The sequence below is a fragment of the Lolium perenne genome, chromosome 2, assembly GCF_019359855.2.
Source record: "Lolium perenne isolate Kyuss_39 chromosome 2, Kyuss_2.0, whole genome shotgun sequence".
NCBI lineage: Eukaryota > Viridiplantae > Streptophyta > Magnoliopsida > Poales > Poaceae > Lolium > Lolium perenne.
Window position 1 is genome coordinate 331,731,123 of NC_067245.2, and position 8,765 is coordinate 331,739,887.

General features: G+C 45.7%; 1 long non-coding RNA gene across 1 annotated transcript; it reads right to left on the bottom strand.

Moving 5' to 3' along the window:
* Positions 1–1,102: 1,102 nt before the first annotated feature.
* Positions 1,103–1,562, bottom strand: LOC127323397 (uncharacterized). Its single transcript, XR_007865669.2, has 3 exons — positions 1,512–1,562; positions 1,330–1,402; positions 1,103–1,243 (listed from the first exon to the last, which is right to left on the bottom strand). It is a non-coding gene; the product is annotated as an uncharacterized lncRNA (long non-coding RNA).
* Between the last annotated feature and the right edge of the window lie 7,203 nt (positions 1,563–8,765).

Consider the following 8,765-nt stretch of genomic DNA (forward strand, 5'->3'; position numbering starts at 1 on the left):
TACAGCAGTATCCTTGGCAGCCATAGCCTCTTTGGCTTGTTGGAGAGCAAGTTTTTCTTGTTCGGATGCTTTCCGAGACTGTTCCATCATTGCCAGAGTTTGTTTCTTCATGGATTGAAGTTGTTGTCGAAGTTCTTGCAAATCCTCCGAGAAATGTTTGCTCGAAGAACCTTCAAGGGGGTCGTTATCAACTAGCATTTTCTTCCAGAAGGAAGAAGCAGGTGAAGCATCGGCAGAGCAAGGATTGGTCGAATAGTTATCAAATATTAACTGGAAAAGAAAGCGCCAGGATCAATGATAGTGCCAGAAGGAATTTCATTAATTTCTAGAAAAATTTACATAGACATTACAAAAGAAAGTTTCTCCAAAAGGACTACCAGGATAATTGTCGCCACAGCTAAATTGGCGACAAGGGCAAAAGAGACAGAGAAAGCAAAAAACAAAGAGGCATGCAACTAGACCTCCGGCCTCGATGAGCTAGGAGTTGAAGATGGCTTGATCCCGAGATAGGCCAGAATTTTCTTCGTATTGGGCTTGGCTGCCTTGATCAAAGACCGCCATTTTGTTTGCTCTATCTGCTCGGTGTCGCCAACCTTCATCCAGTCAACAGTTTGTTGGGCATCGGCGACCAAGGCAACAGTGCTCTCGACAGCAATCTTCATGTTCTCCTGGCGCATTTTCAGCCCAAGGTCCTCTGATGGATTGAAGCTCTGGGCAAGGGCAAGGAAAGTCTTGGGCTCCTCTTTCTTCGGGAAGAAGTAGGGGAATAGCTTCGACAATCCTGCGTCAGCATTCACCACGCCTTCACGAATTTCGGATCCATGAAACTCCAAATAAGAAAGTGCGTCAAGGAGAGGATCATTGTCGGGATTCTCCAGATCAAACTCTTGGTTTGTTTGGCCTGCAACAGGAAATAAACGTTGGTCAAAAGCAAGAAAAAGCAGGTCCTATAAAAAATAGAAGGGATCGATAAAATTACCTTGGAAGCGCCGATTTTGCGAATTCAGGCGCTTGAGGATTCCCTTTTCACGAGTAGCCTGTGCGGCTGTGTGCTCGTTTAAAGCAGTTTCAGTATCTTCAAGTCTCTTCTGCAGTTCCTCGACACTAGCAGCTTTTGCCTTGGCTTCATTAGCCTCTGCTTTGGCTTCGCTAGCAACAAGTTCGGCTTTCTTGCGGGCCGCTTCACTTTGCTCCAGTTTTTGAGCAAGAGTGTCGGCAAGCTTGTTGGCCTCTGCAAGTTTCTCTGTCAAAATAGAAAAGAAAGGTCAAAATTGCGACAAAAAACAGGAGCAAGAAGTCAGAAACAACGACAGCAAAAAAAATTATTACCTTCAGTTCTGCTGGCATACTCACGGTACCCAATGAATTGGGATCCGATGCGAATAAGCTCTTTGATCATGGGCTGTCAAAGAAGAACAAAGAAAGAGAAACATCGGTATGGAAAAAGAATGAAGGCGTAAAAAAGCAAATAGAGGAAATATAGATATTGGCAAGAAAATTAAAAAACTTACATCATCCAAGAGCGGAGTAGAAGAGCTACCCAATTGAGGGGCAGGCTCAATGATCATTTCAATCCTTGTCCTTTTTGGTGAAGGAGCAAGGGGGCTTGATGGCGGAGTAGTGGTGACGACGTTTTGTTGAGGAGGCGAGGATTCTTCTCCTTCAACTGGCGTATCCGAGACAAGTAAAGTATGTGACATGCTCGTCCGAGGAGCCACGTCAAAAGTTGGTACTTCTTCCTCATCATCGCTGTGATTAAAAATCGACAGCATAGAAAGCAAGATAAGACAAAAATTTCGAGTAAAGAAATAAGGAGAAATAAAAATGACTTACGGGCTGACGAGGGATTCAAGATAAGGATCATAAGTTGCCTTCTGACGTGAAGGATCAACTTCTTCGGCTTTGGAAGTGCCGAAATCTTCGACGTCATTCCTCTTCCTTTTGCCTTTTGGAGAAACAGCGGGAGGAGGAGATAGTGCCGACGCAGTGCCTTCGGAAGATCCCGCAGATTTTCGAGAATCCACGGGTTCATTCACAAAAGATGGAGCTTCTTGATTGTCATCAGTGACAATGGCCCTTTCTTCGACTTCTCCACCTTCAGGAAGAGGAGGAAGCGAGACAAGGTCTGGATGATTCTGTGCAAAATAAAACAGGGAGAGACGTCAGAAAAGAAGTTACAAAAAAGATAGCAAAGCAACAACAAGACAATAGACAAAGATTACCTTGGGGAGTGGATTGGCGGCGCTGAATGGTTTTACACGACAAGAAGCAGGGACAGCATCTTTTTTGCTGAGAGACGAGATTTTTCGGACAAGTTTTTCTAAATCCTTGACCTCCAAATTCACCGATAGCCGATCTACGTCCTCGTCGCCAGCATATTTCCATAGAGGATATTTGCGAGCCTGAAGCGGCTGCACTCTAGTCCTAAGAAAGTATGCAGTGATTTGGACACCCGATAATTCTTTGCCGCGAGTATTTTGCAACTCGTGGATACGAGCCATCAAGGTTTCTGTCGACGCCCTTTCTTCTTCGGTGGCCTCCGCGTCCCAGGAGCGGCGGCGAAAGATTTTCTCGGCGCCATCAAAAGGAGGGATGTTGTCCTCTGCACATCCATGGTTCTCCTCCTGAATGTACAACCACTTCTTGCGCCATCCTTGAACTGAGTCAGGAAGCTTGACGTCGAAGTAGTCGACAGTGGGCCGAACAGAAATCACAACACCGCCTATATTATAGGCGACATTGGGCGAGCCATTACGGCGGCAGAAGAAAATGCGCTTCCATAGCGCCCAATTAGGCTGGACGCCAAGGAAGGCCTCGCAGAGAGTGATGAAAATGGAGATATGGAGATTGAATTTGGCGTGAGGTGGTGGAGTTGCAGACCGTAGATAAAAAGAAGTCCACGGAGAAAAGGATGAATGGGGGCGGAAAGACCGCGGATGAGGTGATCGACAAAACTTACCCGGTACCCCATTGGAGGGGTTGGGTAGCTCTCCTCACTGGGGAAGCACAATGCCTTGGGTTTCTTGCTGATCCCCAGCTTCTTGAGCATGTTGATGTCTTGAGTGGAAATCTTCGATCTTTCCCACTCCGCCGCTCCAAGATCCACGGCGGCCATGGAGGACTCCGGCGTGCTGTGCCTTGTCAATCGACGAGGTGGCATCAACAATGGCGCAGGGTTTGCAGCTTGGAGGCGAGGAGTTTAGGAGGCTGTGGATCGCAGGAGGAATTTGCAGATGAGAGAAGGAGGACGGCGCGAGCGGAAGTGCTCAAGGAGGAAGAAGATGAACTTATATAGGGGTGCGGTGAAACGACGAACCGTTGGATAAGGAAAATGTGTGACAGATGATAGCCACGTGGCAACAAGGGTAAAAGAGTAATTCAACGTTGGGGAAGTTACGGTGCGTGCGCCAGAAAAAGCGGAGGACGTGTGTCCCCCACTTGCATGACGTGTCAAGATAGAGGATTAATTGGGCCCGCATGGCAGCGAGAAAAGACTTGTCGCAAATTTTTGACTAGCAATTGTGGCTATCGTCAGCAACAACGTCATCTTGTCAGAAGAAAAAATTCGACTCAACAGCTTCATAAAAAAAGACACGGAAAAATAATGCTGAGCCTTTGATCAAATGCTCGGGGGCTACTTTGGAAAAAAGGAAAAGATCTAGAAGGACAAGATGGAAATGGCGTGAGCCTATGACCAAATACAAATATTTGTTCATAGCCTCGGGGGCTACTCCCATCGGGAGCGCTGTTCGCGCACCCGAGAAATTATAAAACTTCGGGAGATAAAAGAAAATATAGCGGCATAAGGCGTAGAGCCTACACCCAAGTACAAGTCCTTGGATGTAGCCTCGGGGGCTACTCCCATCGGGAACGCTGTTCGCGTGCCCGATGAAATTATAAAAAAGAAAGAAAGAAAGAGAAAAAAAAAAGATAGAAGAGCAAAAGAGTATATTTCGAGTTATAATTAACTCTACATATACTCCCATCGGGAGGGCAATATAAGTCATCTTTGACTCGATAAAATGTGCCATTCCAATAGCCGAAAAAGCACTCGACAATATATTCTCAGAACGCCAAAGTTGCGATCAATTTCTGAATGCCGCAAATTTGCGAAGGTAAGACCCCAGATCCGTTCTGCTGGGCGTGGCATCGCCGAAGACTGCGCTCTGCTACTTTTATCCGTATCAACAGATACGAAGAAAAATCCTAACGGACGCGTTAGGTACCCGATAAATTTTACTGGGACTCGACAGAATGGTAAGACCTTAAGCGGCACCTGTCGAAGTTTACACCGGTATCCCGAGGTCATGTCCAGGGACGTGATCTTGAAGTAGGTTTTTTCGGATTGCCACTAGAGCAGTTAACTAGTACCTGATCCGTCAGATGAACTAGCCCCAACTACCATTATCCCTGTACAATATAGATGTTTATGAGAAGAAGTATAGAAAATTCGAAGCTGTCGAATAAAAATAAACAGTGGAGATTTTCCTTGACCCTACGATTCAAGCAAATTCTCGGGGGCTACTGACATAGGCATCCCAAATGGGCCTGCCGGAGATAGTACCCGGGGTTTACTGAAGGCCCACTACCCGAAGAATAAGAAGATTCGGAAGCCCAAGATAGTATTAAGGAAAGCTAGAGTTGTAATAGAAAGTCTTATTTGTAATCTTGCGGGATGAGTTAGAAACCTTCCCGGACTTTGTAACTTGTACAGCACGAATCCCTTGGCTCCGCCTCCTATATAAGGTGGAGTCGAGGGACGCAGAGATCATCGAATCATTGTTTACCAACCCTAGTTTTCATAATCGTCGAGTACTTTTCGGCTGAAACCTTCGAGATCTACTTGCCCTCTACTTCCAACTAAACCCTAGCCTACAATCCATAGGCATTGACAAGTTAATACCTTGTCACCCGCGCCGCCTCCAACCCTACCCTTCCGCCTACTTATAGCCTTCGTCGCGAAAGCCCCTGTACCGAGAGCCACGATACGGAAAACCTTCCAGAGACGCCGCCGCCGCCAATCCCATCTCGGGGGATTCAGGAGATCGCCTCCGGCACCCTGCCGGAGAGGGGAATCATCTCCCGGAGGACTCTTCATCACCATGATCGTCTCCGGATTGATGTGTGAGTAGTTCACCCCTGGACTATGGGTCCATAGCAGTACCTAGATGGTTGTCTTCTCCTCATTGTGCTATCCTGTTAGATCTTGTGAGCTGCCTATCATGATCAAGATCATCTATTTGTAATGCTACATGTTGTGTTTGTTGGGATCCGATGAATATGGAATACTATGTCAAGTTGATTATCAATCATATATGTGTTGTTTATGTTCTTGCATGCTCTCCGTTGCTAGTAGAGGCTCTGGCCAAGTTGATACTTGTGAAGGAGATATGCCCTAGAGGCAATAATAAAGTGGTTATTATTTATATCTTTATGTTTATGATAAATGTTTATATATCATGCTAGAATTGTATTAACCGAAACATTAGTACATGTGTGATATGTAGACAAACAAGAAGTCCCTAGTATGCCTCTTAAACTAGCTTGTTGATTAATGGATGATTAGTTTCATAATCATGAACATTGGATGTTATTAATAACAAGGTTATGTCATTATATGAATGATGTAATGGACACACCCAATTAAGCGTAGCATAAGATCTCGTCATTAAGTTATTTGCTATAAGCTTTCGATACATAGTTACCTAGTCCTTATGACCATGAGATCATGTAAATCACTTATACCGGAAAGGTACTTTCATTACACCAAACACCACTGCGTAAATGGGTGGCTATAAAGGTGGGATTAAGTATCCGGAAAGTATGAGTTGAGGCATATGGATCAACAGTGGGATTTGTCCATCCCGATGACGGATAGATATACTCTGGGCCCTCTCGGTGGAATGTCGTCTAATGTCTTGCAAGCATATGAATGAGTTCATAAGAGACCACATATCACGGTACGAGTAAAGAGTACTTGTCAGGAGACGAGGTTGAACAAGGTATAGAGTGATACCGAAGATCAAACCTCGGACAAGTAAAATATCGCGAGACAAAGGGAATTGGTATTATATGTGAATGGTTCATTCGATCACTAAAGTCATCGTTGAATATGTGGGAGCCATTATGGATCTCCAGATCCCGCTATTGGTTATTGGTCGGAGTGAGTACTCAACCATGTCCGCATAGTTCACGAACCGTAGGGTGACACACTTAAAGTTGGATGTTGAAATGGTAGTACTTGAATATGGAATGGAGTTCGAATATTTGTTCGGAGTCCGGATGAGATCCGGACATCACGAGGAGTTCCGGAATGGTCCGGAGAATAAGATTCATATATAGGATGTCATTTTATGTGAATTAAAATGTCGCGGAAGGTTCTATGGAAGGTTCTAGAAAAGTCCGGAAGAAACCACCAAGGAAGGTGGAGTCCACATGGGACTCCACCTCCATGGCCGGCCAACCCTAGTGGGGGAGGAGTCCCAAGTGGACTCCTCCTTAGGGGGCCGGCCACCCCCCCACATGGGAGGTGGAAACCCCACCTTTGGTGGGAGTCCTAGTTGGGCTAGGTTTCCCCCTCTTATGGAAGGTTTTTGGTTCGGGTCTTATTCGAAGACTTGGACACCAACACTTGGGGATCCACCTATATAATGAGGGGCCAAGGGAGGGGGCCGGCCACCCCAAGACCACAAGCTGGCCGCCCCCCTTGAAGTGGCCGGCCACCCCCTCCCAAACCCTAGCCGCCCCCCTCTCCTCCATATCTCCCGCGTAGCTTAGCGAAGCTCCGCCGGACTTCTCCACCGCCACCGACACCACGCCGTCGTGCTGTCGGATTCAAGAGGAGCTACTACTTCCGCTGCCCGCTGGAACGGGAGGTGGACGTCGTCTTCATCAACAACCGAACGTGTGACCGAGTACGGAGGTGCTGCCCGTTCGTGGCGCCGGAACAGATCGTGATCAAGATCTTCTACGCGCTTTTGCAAGCGGCAAGTGATCGTCTACCGCAGCAACAAGAGCCTCATCTTGTAGGCTTTGGAATCTCTTCAAGGGTGAGACTCGATACCCCCTCGTTGCTACCGTCTTCTAGATTGCATCTTGGCTTGGATTACGTGTTCGCGGTAGGAAAATTTTTGTTTTCTATGTAACGTTATCCTACAGTGGTATCAGAGCCGTGTCTATGCATAGATGGTTGCACGAGTAGAACACAATGGTTTGTGGGCGTTGATGCTCTTGTTATCTTTAGTTTGAGTACTTTGCATCTTTGTGGCATAGTGGGATGAAGCGGCTCGGACTAACTTTACATGACCGCGTTCATGAGACTTGTTCCTCGTTCGACATGCAACTTGTATTGCATAAGAGGCTTTGCGGGTGTCTGTCTCTCCTACTATAGTGAAGATTCAATTTACTCTTCTATTGAAAACATTAGTATCAACGTTGTGGTTCATGTTCGTAGGTAGATTAGATCTCTCTCGAAAACCCTAAACCACGTAAAATATGCAAACCAAATTAGAGACGTCTAACTTGTTTTTGCAGGGTTTGGTGATGTGATATGGCCATAATGTGATGATGAATATGTATGAGATGATCATTATTGTATTGTGGCAACCGGCATGAGCCTTATGGTTGTCTTTAAATTTCATGTTGAGTAGTATTTCAAAGTAGTTGTAATAGTTGCTACATGGAGGACAATCATGAAGACGGCGTCATTGACCTTGACGCTACGCCGACGATGATGGAGATCATGCCCGAAGATGATGGAGATCATGTCCGTGCTTTGGAGATGAAGATCAAAGGCGCAAAGACAAAAGGGCCATATCATATCACATATGAACTGCATGTGATGTTAATCCTTTTATGCATCTTATTTTGCTTAGATCGCGACGGTAGCATTATAAGATGATCCCTCACTAAAATCTCAAGATAATAAAGTGTTCATCCTTAGTAGCACCGTTGCCAAGACTTGTCGTTTCGAAGCATCTCGTGATGATCGGGTGTGATAGAATCAACAAGCGCATACAACGGGTGCAAGACAGTTTTGCACATGCGGATACTAAGGTGGCCTTGACGAGCCTAGCATGTACAGACATGGTCTCGGAACACGTGATACCGAAAGGTAGAGCATGAATCATATGGTTGATATGATGAACACTTTGAGTGTTCGCCATTGAAGTCACACCTTTTCTCGTGATGATCGGGTTTAGGTGCGGTCGATTTGGTTCGTGTGATCACTAAGACAATGCGAGGGATATTGTTTTGAGTGGGAGTTCACCTAGATTTTTAATTATGTTGAATTAAAATTTGAACTCAATTTGTCATAAACTTAGTCTAAACTATTGCAAATATATGTTGTAGAGATGACGTCCCCAATCAATTTTAATCAGTTCCTAGAGAAAGAGAAACTTAAGAGCAACGGTAGCAACTTCACCGACTGGTTCCGTCATGTGGGGATCTTCCTCTCTGGCGGAAATCTGCAATTTGTGCTTGATGCACCGCTAGGTGACCCTCCTGCAGAAGATGAAACCGATGAAGTAAAAGCTGTTTACGCGACTCAGAAAACTCGGTACTCTCAAGTTCAATGTGCCATCCTGTGCAGTCTGGAATCCGATCTTCAAAAACGTTTTGAGCACCATGATCCTCATGAGTTGATGAATGAGCTGAAAGCTATATTCGAGACTCATGCGGCTGTGGAATGCTATGAAGCATCGAAACATTTCTTCAATTTGTATGATGGAAGAAGGCAGCTCCGTTAGTGAGCACATGCTCGC